General features: G+C 39.1%; 1 protein-coding gene across 6 annotated transcripts in view; it reads right to left on the bottom strand.

Moving 5' to 3' along the window:
• Window positions 1-20,258, bottom strand: part of HECW2 (HECT, C2 and WW domain containing E3 ubiquitin protein ligase 2) — a 404,779-nt gene that overhangs the window by 252,550 nt on the left and 131,971 nt on the right. The window contains exon 1 of one of the 6 annotated variants that reach the window (XM_060105715.1): window positions 15,001-15,021. The exons of 4 other annotated variants lie outside the window; for them this stretch is intronic. The gene's annotated coding sequence lies outside the window, so the exon portion shown is untranslated. Of the gene's footprint in view, window positions 1-5,329; window positions 5,350-15,000; window positions 15,022-20,258 lie in introns of those variants that run through there. One more of the 6 variants, XM_060105716.1, reaches the window with a different exon arrangement.

Raw genomic sequence — 20,258 nt, 5'->3', positions numbered from 1 at the left:
TTCTGACAAAGAAAAAAATCCTTTTAACCTAGGTATTCTTTATCCAGCTGCACTCTATTAAGGAACTGAAGAAAGCAAAAAATACACAAAACAATGAACTGAAGACTTTTTATGAGTCTTCATTCAACCATTCTTCCCATGCAATGACAGAGTCGATCCCTACCACTCACATCTCTGTCTTTTAGTCAGTCACTCACAAAATTTCAGATGATCCAACAATAAACTGATGCAAAGAGAAAATGCATGAACGAATAAAAGACTCAGGATTTCATAAAAGTCAATGAAAGTGATTCTGAAGAACTACTTGAACCACATGCTAAACCAATGATTAATAAGGGTCCGGCAGAGTTAGAATAGTTGACAACTGAAGGAGGAAAAATATTAAGTGCAATTTGAATGTCACAGGATTAAAAGGAATGTCACACGGGAAGGCTGACAGTGGCCTGGCACAGCTTTTGTAATATGACTTTCAAGACTGGGGTAGAAAGACAAATATCATATTACGCTATTATACAATTTTTGAAAAGATTAACTCCCCCAACCCTCTAAAAATGTCAACTCTTCATTTGTTCTTTTTTCCACTGTAATAATTAGGCCGTATTTGTGATTACAAACAAGATTAGACTGATTGCCATAATTTGAACTTTTGTTTGTCGAGATCCAACTCTTTTTTCCCCTAATCACTATGAAATCCGGCTTCCCAGTGTAAATGGATGTGCTTTAAGAAGGCTGCTTTTCTGGCATCTCTTGTCTATGCCCTGCCCTCACACTCACCCCATGGTATCTCACAACCGCCTAATGATGGAGCTGTAAATTCCAGATTGCCATTTCCAGACGAGAGCACCACACTAGTGGGCGGCACAGCTGAGACCCACACTTAAGTCTTTAAAGCCTAAATCTCGGGCTTCCCTGGTGGCGCAGTGGTTGAGAGTCCGCCTGCCGATGCAGCGGACACGGGTTCGTGCCCCGGTCCGGGAAGATCCCACATGCCGCGGAGCGGCTGGGCCCGTGAACCATGGCCGCTGAGCCTGCGCGTCTGGAGCCTATGCTCCGCAACGGGAGAGGCCACAGCAGTGAGAGGCCCGCGTACCGAAGAAAAGAAAAAAAAGAAAAAAAGCCTACTTCTCTTTCCATTTGTCACCGTTCCTTGTGGCAACTATACCAAGCCCACATCATGGGGTACCTACAGTTACCCACAAAATTGAGTGGTGGGGGGCGGGTGAAATCATCTGTTTACAGGATTTAAAATCAGCGCCTTCCACGCAGGCGCCGAGCAGCCTCCTGCTGCCAAAGCCGAGCTCCTGAGCTGACCTGACATGCTTCCTCCCTGCCTTCTCACTCTCATTTTTGGTCCACCTACTGTAAGCTTTGCAGACATAGAAAGTCATTATTTCTTTATTTGTTATGAGCCACAGATCTATTATAAGTCAACTTTATAAACCCACAATATTGTTGAGAAGCAGCAAGTTCCCTCTCTCAAAACAGTCTCCACGGACTCTGACAATTTTGTAACGTGAAGGCACAGTAAAGAGGCCCGGAGGCACGGCTTTGCCGATGGGGGCCATTCCAGAATAGGACTCATAACAATCACATCCTTTTTGCCCATCTCCTCTCACCCACCCATTTTTGAAAAGGATGATGAATATGTAGTAGAGGGTTCCTTGAGCAAGCACATGAAAGTTTGTACACAGAACTGCTGCAGTAAGCAGAGAAGTAAAGTTCTGCCTCCCACGTCAATACTGGGGCTGGATTTCATGACATTTGAGTATGTGTTAAAAGGAAGACAGTGTTGGCCTCTTAGCCTAAAGATACTGGGAGGAGGGAGGAAATTTGTGATGTCAACTCTGGGAAGCTTGCCTGTCTAAACTACCAGCTTCCTCCTGCCCAAATGCACCGATGCCTACAACTAGTCCTCAGGGACCCTAACAGCGCTCCAGCCGACTTCAGAATGACATGTCATAAGTCCCTAACAAAGCAACTTGGTCTTCTCCACCTTCTTCCCTTCCCACTAGTTTCACCAAGATGTCTAGTGCAGTAACAGTGACATGGAAACGATTCACTGAAAGTGGAAAAAATATGGAATGAAATAAGGTTGAAGTTGGTGGAATGATTTCTGCAGAATAGACAATTCTTACAAAATAATGATAGAACCATTTTAATTGGGTTATATATCAGATAAAGTTCTATTTTAGGTAAAATTACCAATTTCTAAAGATGCTGAAAAAATTCTTTAGTTTCAATGTTAAATTATTTTAACTTATTAAATTTATAGAAATTGGAGGGACTTCCCTAGTGGCGCAGTGGTTAAGAATCCGCCTGCCAATGCAGGGGACACAGGTTGGAGCCCTGGTCCAGGAAGATCCCACATGCCGCAGAGCAGCTAAGCCCGTGTGCCACAACTACTGAGCCCGCACTCTAAAGCCCGCGAGACACAACTACTGAGCCCACGTGCCACAACTACTGAAGCCCACGCGCCTAGAGCCTGTGCTCCGCAGCAAGATAAGCCACTGCAATGAGAAGCCCGCACACCACAACAAAGAGTAGCTCCCGCTCGCTACAACTAGAGGTAGCCCATACTTGGCAGCGAAGACCCAAAGCAGCCAAAAATTAATTAATTAATTAGTTAATTAAAAAAAGAAATTGGATTTCTTCTCAAAATTCAATATACTACAAGAAGCTGCATTTTAATAGATTAAAATCTATTCAAAGAAGGAAATCCATTCAGTTTATAAATATTCACTTTTGCTTAGAATGCTACACTATTAAATTTAGAAAAATACCATGGCCTTAATAGTTTCAAACAAATTAAAATCTTGTTAAGACGTAAATCAATTATAACTGGTTGTAATTGAGGGAAAAATCTCAAAACACTATGCACTTATCCATTACTTTATTAATCCAATTCTTTTTTTAAAAGAAAGATCCCAGTGTAAACCAAAAAACCACTCTCTGCCATGGTCAGTCCTTCTGTCATGACGCATGAGTAACTGGGATAAAGAAGAGATTTTGAATCACAAGTATTGGCACTTCTCCTCTCTCCCTCTCCTCCTCGAAGAGGAAAGTGTTCTGCCTGCCTTCTGGAAGTAAGGAGACCTTGCTGGTCAGCCGGGCTGAGAACCAGAGAGACAGCTGTGTATGGCTCTCGCCTCAATCCAGCGTGTCTGGTACAAGGCCCATCCCTAGTCTCTTCTGACTCTTTTCTCTTTTTGGTTAGGCAAGTTGGGATGGGTTTCTGTCACAGACTTAAAGAATCCTCGATAATACACTGGACATGTCGCACTGTTTAGTTACAAAACCTAGGTAATGGGGGAAGCAGGGAGGGAAAAAAAGGAAAAATCCAAAGAATCTGAGTTGACCTATAAAACACTGTGCTTTGCCAGAGAGGGGCAGGGAAAGAAAGACAAGAAAATGATGTGGTGGTGGGAGGGGAGATGTATATACAAATTTCCAGCTACAACATAAACAAGCATTTCTGGAAATCTAATGTACAGCATAGTGATTATGGTTAGTAACACTGTATTACATACTTGAAACTTGGTAAGAGAGTAGATCTTAAATGTATCACCACAAAAAAGAAATGGTAATTATATCACATGATGGAAGTGTTAGCTAACTATGACAGTAATCATTTTGCAATATATAAATGTACCAAATCAACATGTTGTACACCTTGAACTTATACAATGTTGTATGCTGATTATGTCTCAATAAAGCTGGGGCTGGTGAGGGGGGAACCAAAAGAAAAAGACTGTGGGGATTAAGTATGGGGAGCATTTTTTTCTGGGGGATTAGTGAGGAAGAAGGAAGATGGGAGAAGTAGCTACCAGGAATACAACAACCACAGGATGTGTTAAACTACCATATTCTAGACCCCAACCCAAATCTACTGATCCTAACCCACGCATGGGACACAGCCCAGGCATCAGATTGTAAACAGGTTCCCCAGTTGATGTTGATGAATGCTGAAATTTGAAAGCTTACTGATGTAAGAAATCACCAGCTAATCCCTATAGAGTCCCAAGTTAGACCAAATAATAACTTAGATGCTCTCTCCCCAAGTATATCCAAGTTTATTAAATTGTATTTTATTTTATTATTAAATATTTAAATAGTAAATATTTAAATATTTATTTTATTAATTTTAAAAGAACCAAAAGTCGACTGAGAGACTTTGGTCTTTCTAAAATTTAATTCTATTTCCCATAAAATTTATAGCGACAATTACTTAAACAATAAAAACTTAAATAACAAAAACTCTTATTTATTCATCCCCATTCTTATTCCAAAAAAATTTTTCATGGCGTATTGCAGTATGAGACGCAACAAGCTGAAAGAAGTCAGTGAAGAAAAGCCAAGGGAAGCAAGCCAGGGGTCAAGTTTATGCTCAGAATTCTCGCCATTCAGCACTGCTCAGATACTAGAAATAGGCCATTGATTTGTCTCTGAACTTCCTAGCATCCCAATCAAAGACTCACAAGGACCACAGGCCTAATCCACATGTCTATAAGATAAACACAAATGGTTTCCTGGTGATAAGCCCTGACTTTAAGTAAAATTATATGACTTTAAGTAAAATAAGAGATTTCTGCTTATTAGTCTTTATGATATAGGAAGTATTAACCTGTATTCTTATATCTACATCAAGTATGACATTTGTAATTGTATTACCTTTTTTTTTGACATCTTATTGGCTTAATACAAATAGTGCCAATTTGGGCACATTTGTACATAGCTCTATAGTGGTCTACAATGTACTGTCCACTACAAGCTATCAGCCACATATGGCTACTGGGCATCTGAAATGTGGCTGGTCCAAATTCAGATATGCTATAAGTATAAAATACACCAGATTTTAAAGACTTAGTACCAAAAAAGGGAAATATCTCAAGTTTTCTACTGATTACACATTAAAATGATAAAGTTTTAAATATATTGGGTTAAATAAAAATAGATTATTAAAATTAACCTCACCTGTTCTTTTTACCTTTTTCAATGTGGCTACTGAAAAATGAATGTGTGGCACACATTATATTTCTACTGGAACAGTGCTGGTCTAGCAGCTACACTCCTGCTTAACTCAAGGGTCAAATTTAGACTTAAATCTTAGATCTTAAAGCAATGGCTGGACTTCTTATTTTTTAAACAATTCTTTGTGAATATAACTTCTCATAAATAAGTTTCTCTTAAGAATTTGGCAACAGGAAGTTCAAGATAAAGTCCACTAACAGAAGTCTGACCTTGAATATATGACACAAGTGACTAAGGGCAAAACCACTGGGAAGGATCTTATCTTTTTGTGAACATGAAGGAAGCTGACCAGTACATGTACCTGCATAAAAGGCCACTCCTCTCCTGCATGAAGATTTAGTTAGTTAGTTAGTTAGTTAGTTAGTTAGTTATGGCTGCGTTGGGTCTTCGTTGCTGTGCAAGGGCTTTCTCTAGTTGCAACAAGCGGGGGTTACTCTTCGTTGCGGTGCACAGGCTTCTCATTGCGGTGGCTTCTCTTGTTGAGGAGCTCAGGCTCTAGGGACACAGGCTTCAGTAGTTGCGGCATGCAGGCTCAGCAGTCGTGGCTCACGGGCTCTAGAGTGCAGGCTCAGTAGTTGTGGTGCATGGGCTTAGTTGCTCTGCGGCATGTGGGATCTTCCTGGACCAGGGCTCGAATTCGTGTTCCCTGCATTGGCAGGTGGATCCTTAACCACTGCATCACCAGGGAAGTCCTCTCCTGCATGGAGATTGGTGCAGAGATCATTTCTGGGCAAGATCTTCTTCAGAAAACAATTCTTGTCTATGTATGACCAAATGAATGATGACCCCAAAGCTCTAAGGAAAAAACATGGGCCAATAAACACATCCTGGTATATTTTCAGAGCAGGGCTTACCATTGGGCCACAATCCAATGATGTAATCCTATGATTTCGGTAAATCAATTCCAGGACGGGAAGTATAAAAACAAAACTAAGCCCCATCCACAAAGACCAGTGAGAATCCATGATGAAATTGTGTCATCCAATAAAAATGAGCTTATTTTCTGCTAAACTTGCTTTTAACAGTAATTAGTTTTACTCTAAGTAGCATGCTTAGGGAAGTCAGCAAGACCTTTATACGTATTCCCTCTGCCTACAGAAGCCATGTAAACAAATGAATCCACTCACACAAGAGAGGAGAGGGTAGACTCCGTTCCTCTTTAAGAAAAAAAGACTCTCATGATTGAAAACACCTAATCACAAAGGGTTTGGGACCCCCTGCAAGAAACCAGTTATGAATTCTTTTTTCTATTACATCATAAAATTGTAGGGTATCCAGCTGGGGTGATGCTAAAATCTCTTGGTCAATGAATTACTTCGAAAGAAGACTTTGAAAGAGTACAGCCAACTAAATTAGTTTTAAGTACATATACCCAAAGTCTAAGTAAAAAATAAACTGCCCCGAAGCACAGCACTACCAGCCGAGTCCAAACCCAGTGTGGGGTATGCAGTGGAGCACAATCTTTGGGACGTTTTTACATCAAAGTAAGATTTAAGAAGAAAAGAACATTCTAATCAGGATCTGCATATATGATCATGAAAGAAAAATTTTGACTGTTTGACAAAAGATTCCTGATTATTAATGACATTTGTTGACTTTAAATGCAGCTTTAAGATATCATCTGCTTTAATGTTCAGTGATAACTTGTATTTAGTTATTTTAACAGAGTTTTATCTTTGTATAAATTATGTTATGAAAAAGTCATGTTTAAATCTGGAAGCTCAAGCCAACTAGGTGGGCTCTTCAGTTTAGAGCGCATCCAGAGCTCATTAGCCCCACCTAATGACAGCACATCTAGACCTCTGGAGCTGCTTTAGGGTAAGGAATAAACAACTGTGGAAGTTGAAACTTCAAAAACAAAATTGTATAACAAAGTGAATCAGCTATATGTATACATATATCTCCATATCCCCTCTCTCTTTACAGCAGAAACTAACACAACATTGTAAAGCAGTTATACTACAATAAAGATGTTAAAAAAAATTTTTTTAACTGACATGGAGCTTCATGAAAAGCTCACATAAAATACTGCCTCACATTCAGAAAGCATGAAACCAAAGAAAAACCTGCCAACCTAATTTTATCACAAAAAAATAAGAGTTGAGGGAATAAGGGAAAGAAATCGTTTTTAGGACTTCTTTCCAATTATAAAAATAACACATGCCCACTATAAAATTCCAAAAAAGATGACAAAAGATAAAGAAGAAGATAAATATCATCCAAAATGCCAGCACCCAGAGATGCCAGCCCACTGAATTTTGGTCTATAAATACATGTACAGCTATTTAAACGTATAAATAAGATGAGATCATACAACAGAGTACAAGCTGTTTTGTAACCTGCTCTTTTCATGCAAACTGTAATGTGGACATTCATATTAATAAACATAGCACTATATCATCCTTTTTAATAGCAATATAACATTCTATCATATGATGTTCCAAAACAACTCCCTCGAGATGGTCATTTCCATTATTGCTATAAACCATGTTTTAAACACACCCTCTCACATTCATTAATGCACACTCAACTGATTATTTCCTTAGGATATAGTCTTAAAAGTAGAATTTTTGGATCCTAAGGTGTTGAAGAGTGCTACCAGAATGGCTTTTCAAAAGAATGCTCAATAAACATTCCTCAAACCTGCAATGCAGGTGAGATGGCTATTTTCTTCCCAATACCTGCACCAACACTAAACGTTGTTAACCTTTGCAGGCAGTTCAGTGAGTAAGGGAATGGGTTCCAGAAGTAGAATTCTATAGCTGGGTTCAAATCCTAGCTTTGCCATGGACTAGCCCTATGACCCGTGGAAAGTTACTCAGTGTTTCCGCAGATTTCTGTGAAACACAGATTGTATCATTATACCTACATAAAGGGTTATTTTTAAGGATTAAATGAGTTACTACAACACCTGACGTACAATAAGGACTCAATATTCACTCATTCTATTAGTAGTGCCCATCTGAAAATAAAAACAAAGCTCATTTTTGTTTAATTTGCATTTATTTGATTCTTGCTGGGATTAAAGATAGACCCTTTTATTTAACTTTAATAAACTATTTTCACTTTCTTGGCCTCTTTTTTTTAAGTAGTCAATCACATCATTTACAAGTAAGGTGATTTTTGTTATCTTCCTCTTTTATTTTTCTGGAATAATTGCTTTGGTTAGAAGTTCTAAAGCAAAGTTAAATAAGAGTTGTGGTTATATGCGTGTGTGTGTGTGTGTGTGTGTGTATAAAACCTTACATCATACATGACTTTATGGTAACAAAAGCATTTTTAAAGTATTCCAAAATTCAAAATTATAAAAAAGTGATGGTACAGACAACTTTTTAAATACAGGATCTTATAAAATATCCTTTAAATATAAATTCTGCATTGTTTCTAAATTGTGGCATTTAATTGTGGCATTTTTGGGGGAAAAAAGTCTTCTTTGATATTTAAAAAAATCTTTATTAACTCAATTTGAATACACCTTTAACAAAGACCATAGAGTAACATTTAACACTAGAAATATGAAGTATAAAATAAAAAACTGTTATATTACTCAAATTATAGAAGCAAAGGAAATTCAAAAGACAATAACGTAGTTTGCCCAATGACCCCACATCAATTATTTTTTTTAAAGAAATATATTATATAAATAACAGAAAAAATTTAAACCACCATTTGTAACCAAAAATGTTGAGCCTTTTAACTTTAAACAGCTGCATTTGGACCTAGTATTTTTGACTCCTACTGTTTTATCATCCTAAAACAGAATATAACTTTCAAAAGAGAGACTCCATTTCTCACAATTCACACATACTCCCACATTTTGAGAAGGAGCCTGAATTATTTCTAGATATCAAAGCCTTCAGTACAAATTAAGCCCCTAATTGCTAATCCCCAATTTAGGGATACTAAAGTCACAGAACACGTTAGCTCCCTTTTCTTAAGTTAAGCAATAGAAGAGCCACTGTACTAAAATTCTACACTAAATCAAATACTCTGGAGGATCTTCCCCAGGTCTTAACCAAACATACAGGCCTGCCTGCTGATTGCCTGAGAGCTACAAACCTAGAAGCACGATTACGAAACAGAATAAAAACATATTTACTGAGCACTTAAAATGTGCCAAACCCTATGCTATGAGCTTAGACTATAGTCTAAGCTATAGTCTAATATAGTCTAATGACTATAGTCATTATCTCCTTTAGCCAACAAGGAAAATACTGCCACCCCACTGGCTTCACATTGCCTTTGGCACAGAGTCTTTCCAAAGCACCCTGTAACCAGATTGCAAATGGTTCTTTGGGAGTCATGACTGACTAGCTGTCCTGTGAGGAAAGATGAGGAAATATCAGGGCCACAGGCACTGCAGACACACTCGGAGCCTGGACTGGTGAAAGATTGATTACTCGAGATCACGACAATCAGCAAGTTAAGAGTAATCATATCCCAGGGTACAGGACAAGGTAAAATGACACTTAAGTATGACCGGATGACCTTCCTATTTACCCTCCTGGGACACTTAACTTGAATAAGAGTGAGGATAGCTAAGAAACACTGGATTTACTTTTCCACAGAATGTAAAATAAGGGAAGTTTATCAGGCAAAATACACTAATTCAACAAAACTAAGCCTATGGATCAGTTACAGTGCTTTTCAATAAAAGATGCTTCAAATTTAAACAACCTAAGTTTTCTTTATTCTTTAACACAACAACACACCTACCGTGTATATGGACTATTCATGTGGAAGAGCCAAAAGATTTCTAAATAATAAGTTTATTGGTTCATTTGTATCTATTCACAGTATTCCTATTCCTGCAACAAGGTCCAAGCAAGAAGAGAGATCCAAATTAAGCCTAAGAAATAGGAATCATTTGAAAAGCTTCAATCGTACTGATGAACCTAGTTGCAGGGCAGGAATAAAGAGGCTGACATAGAGAATGGACTTGAGGACTTGGGGTGGGAGGGGGAAGCTGGGGCGAAGTGAGAGTAGCACCGACATATATACACTACCGAATGTAAAACAGTTGGCTGGTGGGAAGCAGCAACATAGCACGGGGAGATCGGCTCGGTGCTCTGCGATGACCTAGAGGGGTGGGATAGGGAGGGTGGGAGGGAGGCTCAAGAGGGAGGGGATATGGGGACATGCGTATGCATATGGCTGATTCGCTTCGCTGTGCAACAGAAACTAACACGGTATTGTGAAGCAATTATACCCAAATAAAGATCTATTTTAAAAAAAAAAGGAAAGAAAGTCTAACACATTTGGACTTTTCTGCTGCTGACACCTTTGGTCACAAACTAGATATGTCTGTCTCTACTTTCATTTCATAAAGCTTTGATCATGTCAAGTTCCAAGTGTTTACCATTGCTTCATTTTTACAAAGAATTTTAGAACTAAAAGGGCTCTCAGAGAGAACCTCACCTAATTCTTTCATTTTTAAATAACACCAACAGATTTTCTGAGTGCTGTATGATTTTTGGTCCAAGGTCATACAGTTTGTAATTAATAGACCTGGATTAGGACCCAGATTTCTCAACTACATGCCCCAATGCATGGTATTTCCACCTCTCAACTATGTTCTATTTGAGGTCCCTTGCAGAGCAGTTCAATATATTAGCATATGAAAAGATCTTTTGAAACTTTCTTTTTAAAAAAAATTATACCTTTTAAGAATATGTGAGTTCCTCAGGTATCTATCTCCAGATTAATCCTCTATAAACTGGGCTGGAGAATCAGAAATAATATAAATTGATTATCTCAACCTACTCTGTCCTATGCTGACTTCTACTAACTGTAACCTTATCTAAGTCACTTAATCACACTGGTCCTTGATTTTTTTTTCACCTATAAAAATGAAAGAGGGGGGGCCTCCCTGGTGGCGCAAGTGGTTGAGAGTCCGCCTGCCGATGCAGGGGATACGGGTTCGTGCCCCGGTCTGGGAGGATCCCATATGCCGCGGAGCGGCTGGGCCCGTGAGCCATGGCCGCTGAGCCTGCGCGTCCGGAGCCTGTGCTCCGCAACGGGGGAGGCCACAACAGTGAGAGGCCCGCATACCGCAAAAAAAAAAAAAAAAAAAAAAAATGAAAGAGGGGGACTATATTTTCCAAGACATCTCCTATATCTATAAATGTATGTCTGTGACTCATTTATAAATCAGAATAACCATGTCTGCCACTTCTGTTTACCTTTCCCTCACAACAAACTTTTAATAAGCACTACTACCAAAAAACCTGAAAAGGCCAAGTATAGAAGCAGTCTATACTTAAGAAACATGCCAGAATATGCCAAAGTGTTTATCAATAAAGCATATGGTATTTGACCCAAAGAATCAAAAGGGATAGTACCCACAATTCTTTAAAGCCTTAGCATACTAGGAACTGTTTCCCTTTTTTATGCCCTCTACCAGTTCTCTTATATTATATACCTGAGTTACCCAATTTCTGCAGTAAAAAAGGTCTTTTAATGCTAGGAATATCTGTTATACTTCACCCCACTACCAATGGATGAAAATCTGTGACTTATATTGCTAGGTACTGAAATAAATAATACAAGATTTTTAAAGCTCCAGAGTGAAAATTATGAAACCAGATGATGAAGAGGACAAGAATAACACGTTGACCTAATAAACATATATCCAGATGACTAAGTACTAGGTGTTCACTGAGTGTTTATTTTATGTCCAGAACACCATGTTAGGCACTGTAGAATATACAGAAAAAAAAAAAAAAAAAGACTTGGTTCATATTCTCTAGAAGCTTACAAGCCATCTGGGGAGACAACATTAAACAACAGCACAGGACTACAGAAATTAAATGATAAATTCTGCACATAAATGATAGAGGAATTATTGATAATTAGAAATGACATGAAAAATAAATTGGCCCAAAGAAAGAACAGAATTAGGAAAACCAGACTTTTTCATAAACTTTGCATTCTACTCAACCCACCATATTTTTCTTCAGTGCAATTTCTATTATATGATTCAAAATGACAGTAACATTTCTGGATCCATTAACAGTGCTTTCCAGATGGCCAATTCCTGGCTATGCTTTAATCAGGTCTTAGCTGAATAGAATCTTAAAACTTAAGATAATCACTACATCCCAGAAATATACCCAAAACAGGTTCCTTTTTTATAAATAGGTCTTCCTTTAAGGTTATTTATTTATAAAATAAATGGTACTAAATTTTTTATTAAGTGATAAACTTATACATCTCCACCACCACCACACACACACAAAAAAGGCACTGAACAAAATGAAATGGTCTTTCATCATGCTTAACAATCCTGAGCATTACTGAAAATAAGTCAGGTCAAAACTACTATACTCTTTATCTCAACAGCATTAGAAATGTACAATCTAAGAAGACCCATGGGTGAACGAATGGAAAGACTAGGAAATAAAATGTGAGGGAAAGCCTGAAGGGAGTGGCCCAGCAGATGAAACGAACGGGTATGAGCAGCAGATGAGGGAAAGCAGCCCTCACCGGCTCTCTATCCCCTGTTCCCGCGAGACTTCCAAACAAGAGAGAGAGGTCCCCCATTCACACCAACAGGGAAGAAATTGCAAATTCTCCCATTCTCCAGTTGTACTAATGCCAAGGCTTCTGAGTCCTGGTAGAAGTTTAACTTGGAAGTTCTATAGTCACAAAGTAGCAATTAGTCATGGGGGTATGTAATAACCCAATTCTGTCTTCCCTGGTCATCACCAGCGATAGCACCAATAGCCCTGTGGGTGCAGAAGGGGTGTCTCGCCTCTTTTGTGAGATTGGAACATAAGAAAAGCAGCAGTGATTATTGTAAAAGGTATGTGTTCTATCAATTGTAATTGTTAGCATGGCTTACTGAGTGAGAGATGAGTTCCCTGAAAAATAAGAGCGATGCCTTAGTGCCTGGAATGTTTGGGAATAGACTGAAATGAATCCAAAGTAGATTCATCATGCAAGTCAGGCAGTACACCCCTCCCCCCCACACCAGCCTGCCAAAAAAAAAGAAATTGCAACTGCAAAGTAGGAATTTTAATAGAAATGAAAGCTCAAAACTATGAGGCTGGGCTTCTCCAGAATACTAATATAGACTGGCATCAGTCTACCTTATGACTATAACAGTAATAATTGTAGAGAAATAGCTAATATTGTTTACCATTGTTTTAAACTTGCTTATATAAGGTTCTATTTTATATTATAAAGTGAAACCATTTCCAAGGTGACTTAACTGAACTACCTGATCTCTTTGTTCTTTGAATTCTATTAGACAAAACGGTTCTTTGCAACAGTCTTCCTCACCATGAGACATTCATCTTACACTACTACAACCAGGAAGTAGTACTTGTCCAGTGACCCTCCTCCCCCGAAAATCCACAGAGGCAACTGAACCAACTAGCAACATTCATTACCTGCACTTCATTTTGACCCAAGAAATAAAATCAAACTGTGCTGGAAGTTTCATGTAAAGGAACTGAGAGTAAGTACTATTTTAAGCTACTTCCCCAACCTCCCTCCTCTACCTATGAGAAGTCAGGTCCTTTTATTTTATCTTGAAATCTCCTTCCTTCCTTCCTCCCTCCCTTCCTCCCTCCCTTCCTCCCTCCCTCTCTTCCTTCCTCCCTCCCTTCCTTTCTTCCTTCCTCCCTGGCTTCCTTTTTCTTTTTTTTTCTTTTCAGAATCTCTTTTACCAGTACTTCAGAAGAGGGATACATTAAAATTGCCACACACTCTAGGGGCCCTTATCATCTCTGTTGCTTCCAATTTCATTCTGGATCTTTCAACATGAAACATTAAGAAAATGGCACCCAAGAAAGCATATGCTGCCACGTTATCACCAGCTGTTATTGCCTCATTTTTAACTCTCATTTTAATGCTTTTAAACATACTTCAGAATTCCCAACTGAAAAACTGCATACGTTATGTAGGAGGGAAAAAAATTTTAGTGTAGATCCAGGGCAAAGTAGTATTGTTGGGAGTTAGAATTACAGCCTAAGTATCATCAGTGTTTTTGGTGTGTTGTGTTTGGTTTAAATAACCATGAAGGCTCCGCCAAAACTAAAGCAGACCCTATTTCCTTTCGAGATATCAAATGACAGCTTACTGACGACTAAGCTCAGATATGCAATCCTACCAAACAATAAAGAAAGAGGAAAAGTCAAAGGAAAACCTGAAGTATTATTCCCAAGATTTTACAAACAAGAGGCAAACAGTCTGTAATAATCTCATTGGCCTTGTTCAAACCCATAACAATTCTAGGAGGGCAAAAGATTAGTGCCATGACAATTGTTTATGTGCAAGTTAGGCAAGAGGATGAGAAACCTCCAAATAAGATAAGATTACACATTTCTAAAACTTTGCTTAAAGGAGGGGATGGTAATGCACGTATTTGCGTATTTGCGTGTAATCCTAACACCCTCCTGCAGAGGTGGTTCTATATACACCTCAGTGGAGAGTGAAAGAGTTCACAGCTTTAAGGGTGAACAAATTAACAAATTAAAGTATGTGGCAGTAATTTTTTTTAAGCAGATGGATTGGAATATTTTGGGAAATGCTAAGGGGCTGATTTTCTACTGCCTTTTAGAATCTCAAGTTATAAAATAAGATTTTGGCTAATCTAGTCTTCTTCCAAATTCAGCAGTATTTATTAAAGGCAACAAGCTTTAACTTTCTTATCTAGGTTATCTGTGAAGCAGTAATTAGCTTTAATTAGGAATTCAAGTTCAAATTCACAGTCAAAATAATGCTGGATTTGGTGCCTTTATTCTTCCAAAATAAGGAGAGATTAAAAAACAACCATGTGCCCAGGACAACATGGGTTCAACCTATATCATGATTTTTAAGGTGCTCTTAAATTCACTATTTCTTCTTCTGCTTTTAAACCTAATTTTACTTTAGAGAACCTGCCTTATCTTTTACTTTGTCCATGGTAAAGATTAGAACACTTTCTCTGCAAATACCTATACTTATATTAAGCTCAAACAAACTCACGTTTCCTGTGTCAGGCAATCCTTGGTTGACCACTGATCCAAGAGGACATTAAATAAAAATGAAGCTTCACAATTTCTTGCTTTATATTATTTTAGCCTTGTGCAATCCCACTGGATATACAAAGGAATTATTCCTCTTTCTTTGGCTCCTTCCTTAGATCAATCATCTGGCCAATATTTATTGAACATCTGCTGCACATAGTTCTTCAAAGAATTGCTTTCACAGGCTGTCCAAATAAACAGCTAAAAATTTTGCTCAGATCCAATCCCATAACCTCTTAATTGGCTCTCTAACATAGACGCCTGTAAAAATATTTTTTAGAAACTAGAAAATTAGTCTAAAGGCTAAGAATTCTCTTCACCACACCTACATACTAGAAGAATCCAGTGAACAAGAACAAATGACTCCCCCACCCCATCCATAAGCTGAACAGTGAGAGAAAGCATGTTATTCAAATCTGCTAATATTTGGCTCCTGAAATTTGGATAATGAGTTGGGAAATCGGGGATTTAAGTTGTGTGCTGGATGGAGCTGGCTCTCGTTGGCTCGGGAGCTGACTGCGTGCATCTCGTCCCAACCTCCAGAGACCTCAAGTTGGAAGCCTGAGATAACCAAGAGGAAAATATTTACACCCCTGTGATTTTCCTCCAAATATTCCCCTCTCCAAAAAGTTACCCAAAACCATTCTGCTCCTGGGTTTAGATGGTAGGAGTTTAGCTAGCAAAGGTTACCTTTTACATTAAGAAACCATCACTTGCAAGAAACAAAGAACTGGTAAAAACAGAAAGTTATAAGATCCTCAGCCCTCAGGGAACCTGAGGATTCAAAAGGACAAGCCACAAGCAATGCAGGGAGAAGCTGGTGTACAAAATACTTTTGAAGCTGGCAAGAGGGATGAACAGGTATCCAAATCATTTGAAACTGTCAGGAAGAGCTCAGAGAGGAAAGGAAAGTGGGATTTGAAGCAGAACGTAATCGATGGTTATGATTTTGGTCAGCTGGAGGGAGTGGAAAGTCATCCCTGGTGGGATTACTGAATGGACAGAGGAAGTGAGGTAAAAGAGTAAGGTGAGGGCTTCCCTGGTGGCTCAGTAGTTGAGAGTCCGCCTGCCGATGCAGGGGACACGGGTTCGTGCCCTGGTCCGGGAAGATCCCACATGCCACGGAGCAGCTGGGCCCGTGAGCCATGGCCGCTGGGCCTGCGCGTCCGGAGCCTGTGCTCCGCAACGGGAGAGGCCACAACAGTGAGAGGCCCGCGTACCGCAAAAAAAAAAAAGAGTAACATGAGCCAGAAATGGACTGTGGGGCTGCATACGGAGACCTGGAAAGCTAGAGGCAGGGGGAGCTAGTGAAGTTTTGCGAAGAGAGTGATAAAGATGTATTTTAGGAATATTCTTTCCAATTTTGCTCAACTTCTTGTTTTTCTGATCTTTAACTTCTTTCTGATCTATGATAACCCCACATCTCTTGGTTTTCAGACTGGTTAGACTAGCACTCATACTGGTACTGAGCATAGCACACTAGTGTGTCAGCTGGTAACCCTGAGCCTCCTGCTGGGACACAACAAATAACAGCTGATGCCAGCTTGCCCTCATAAAGCCTGCTTGGCCTCATAAAGCCCACATCAGGGGTTCCCAAGGAAATGGTTTAGGATAAATTTCACCTTAGCCTTTGTCTTCAGCTAGTTGCAAATTATTGGAATTTAAATGAAGGTGATTCTCATGCTCAACATTCAGAAAAACTATGCGTTAAGTATTCTTGAAGCCATTCACTTGGAGCCCCAAACGTCTCTTCCCGTCAAAAATCACCTCCTCCTTATTTCTGCACCCTATTATACTCCTACCACAACTACTATCCTTAGTACTAACCTCTACAGACTCTGGAATCAAACTGCCTGGGATGAGATGAAAGGGAAGGAGGGATGTGGGATGTGGCGGGGAGAGAAGGGGAAGAGCTACTGTTTATTGAGACCTTCCTCTGTGCCTTTTTGCAGATCCCATTAAATACTCACAGTAATCCTGTGAGATAGGAAGATACTAAAGCTCAGTTCAATACTTGTATTACTGCACTTCCTATGCTTGTTATAATTTTGGTTTCAAAATCTGACTCTTTTCCTAGGCGCTATGGGCTCTAAGTGCAGGAATGGCTGCTGTGTGTATAACTCCAGTCTGCTGTATGCCAATAAGGCTTCTCAATAGAAAACTGATGATTAGAAACAATGTCAGAAATGGTAATTAACCTTCTGGGTTAAACTTGAAAAATTAAAAATAATAATGCTGGGTCTTGGCAATACAAATTATTGCAACATAGAAGCAAGAAAGGGTAAGGTCATTCCCATTTCTGAGCAAAATCCTTGATGCTCCCTTTATCCCACCTCCTATTTCCTCTTCTTACTAAATACATTTCATGCTCCCCTAGACTTCCCCTTACCATCCCCTCCAATCCAGGCCTAGCCTATCCCCTTCTCTCCTCTTGCTAAAAAACTTCCATTTCCTTATAAAATAGCAGATAGCAACAAAGTCTAATAATTATCAACATTCAAATGACTAGTAACCCCTTCATTCTCCTAGTTGTTTCTTTAAAGAAGTATGTTTGGATTAAGTAAATGAACTAAAATGAACCTCACTGGTAGGGCCTCAAGTTGTACAGCGTATGTACTGCTTTGTCAACACCTATCCACCCCGGGGCTTCAGTTACTTTGAAGAAAGACTGGGGGAGGAGGGGTCCCTTCTGAGGCAGGTCAACCTTGACCAGGACTCTGTTTTTGCAAGCAAAACTTCTCAAACTTCACTTGTCAAAACACAGCGTCTGATTCAATAGGACCTGAGTGGAGCCAGAACCTGCATTTCTTTTTCTTTTTTTTTTTTTACATCTTTATTGGAGTATAATTGTTTTACAATGGTGTGTTAGTTTCTGCTTTATAACAAAGTGAATCAGTTATACATATACATATGTTCCCATATCTCTTCCCTCTTTCGTCTCCCTCCCTCCCACCCTCCCTATCCCACCCCTCTAGGTGGTCACACAGCACCGAGCTGATCTCCCTGTGCTATGCGGCTGCTTCCCACTAGCTATCTATTTTACATTTGGTAGTGTATATATGTCCATGCCACTCTCTCACTTTGTCACAGCTTACCCTTCCCCCTCCCCATATCCTCAAGTCCATTCTCTAGCAGGTCTGTGTCTTTATTCCCGTCTTGCCCCTAGGTTCTTCATGGCATTTTTTCCCTTAGATTCCATATATATGTGTTAGCATACGGTGTTTGTCTTTCTCTTTCTGACTTACTTCACTCTGTATGACAGACTCTAGGTCCATCCACCTCACTACAAATAACTCAATTTCATTTCTTTTTATGGCTGAGTAATATTCCATTGTATATATGTGCCACATCTTCTTTATACATTCATCTGATGATGGACGCTTAGGTTGCTTCCATGTCCTGGCTATTGTAAATAGAGTTGCAATGAACATTTTGGTACATGACTCTTTTTGAATTATGGTTTTCTCAGGGTATATGCCCAGTAGCAGAACCTGCATTTCTAATAAATCACCAAGTGATGGAGAAGCTGCCCAGCTGCAGACCACACTTAGAGTAGTACTACTTGAAGCTATTCCACTTCTTCACTGCTTGTTCTGAAGGGCTCCACTTCTACAGCTACAGACTTGCAAAATGTATGAAGATGTAAGGTCTTTTTTTCAAAGTAACTCTCAGGAAGGCAAGATCTGTAACACTGGGAACTGGACTTGGGGAGGAAAGAAACAAGCGGCAGGATGATATGCACAAATCAATACACACATGTCCAAACCAAGCCTGCAGGTGTTCAAAAGAGAATCACAGAAAGCCTGGATTGTTGAGTTTTCCAAAATTTATCTGCCTCATCTCCCTAGACAGTCTTTAGGTTGTCTAAAATGTCTTTTACAAATATCATATGATATCACTTATATGTGGAATCTAAAAAAAGGGTACAAGTGAACTTATCTGCAAAACAGAAAGAGTCACAGATGTAGAAAACAAACTTACGGTTACCAGGGGGTAAGGGGGGGGGAGGGATAAATTGGGAGACTGGAATTGACATATACACACTACTATATATAAAATAGATAATTAATACTGTATAGCACAGGGAACTCTACTCAATACTCTGTAATGGCCTATATGGGAAAAGAATCTACAAAAGAGTGTAGAGTGTGTGTGTGTGTGTATGTGTGTGTGTATATATATATATATATATATATATATATATATGTAATATGTATGTAGAACTGATTCACTTTGCTGTACACCTGAAACTAACACAACACTGTAAACTATACTCCAATAAAAAATTTTTTTAATAAATAAAATAAACTGTCTTTTAGCAAACTAATGATAGCTTACTTGCACTGTAATGTTACCATATAGAAGAAGCAATGACTTTTTTAAAGGGGAGGGGTCTGATTTGATACCAAACCAGGGCCAGATGTGAGAGGAAAAACAAAGAACTTTTATTTTCTACTGAAGGTCACTGAATGACTCTGTGTGTGCGTGTGTATGTGTATAAATGTGAGACCAGCAGAGAAAACTCGGTAAGAAAAAAAAGAGAAAACTGGACAAAATGCATAAAGTAAAACAATTTACAAAAATAAAACCTAAATAGCCAATAAACATATTGTGAAAAGATAAATATTATTTCACATCCATCAAACTGGCAAATTAAATAGTCTAATGATACTAAGTGTTAATAGGATGAGGAACAAGGGGAATTCCCATATACTCTGGTGGGGAGTATCATAAATATGAAGAGGTGCATATCCTGCAACATGGCAATTCCACTCCTAGGTACATCCTAGGACAATCCTAATAGATTTTCATTTAAAAAATCCCTACCAGGATTATTTGTAATAAGAAAAAAAAAGGAAACAAACTAAATGTCATTTATAGAAGAATAGATAAACTGTGGCATTTTCAAACTTTAAAATATTATACACCTGGGCTTCCTTGGTGGCGCAGTGGTTGAGAGTCCGCCTGCTGATGCAGGGGACGCGGGTTCGTGCCCCAGTCCAGGAGGATCCCGCATGCCGCGGAGCGTCTGGGCCCGTGAGCCATGGCCACTGAGCCTGCGCGTCCGGAGCCTGTGCTCCGCAACGGGAGAGGCCACAACAGTGAGAGGCCCACATACCCCCCCACACACAAAAAAAATTATACACCTGTGGGAATGAATGAACTGGTTACCCACAATCAACATGTATGGGGGGAGTTGTAGAGAAATACATGTTA

The sequence above is a fragment of the Mesoplodon densirostris genome, chromosome 8 (assembly GCF_025265405.1).
Source record: "Mesoplodon densirostris isolate mMesDen1 chromosome 8, mMesDen1 primary haplotype, whole genome shotgun sequence".
Taxonomy (NCBI): domain Eukaryota; kingdom Metazoa; phylum Chordata; class Mammalia; order Artiodactyla; family Ziphiidae; genus Mesoplodon; species Mesoplodon densirostris.
Note: the sequence above shows the minus strand (reverse complement) of the source record. Positions and strands in the feature narration are given on the sequence as shown.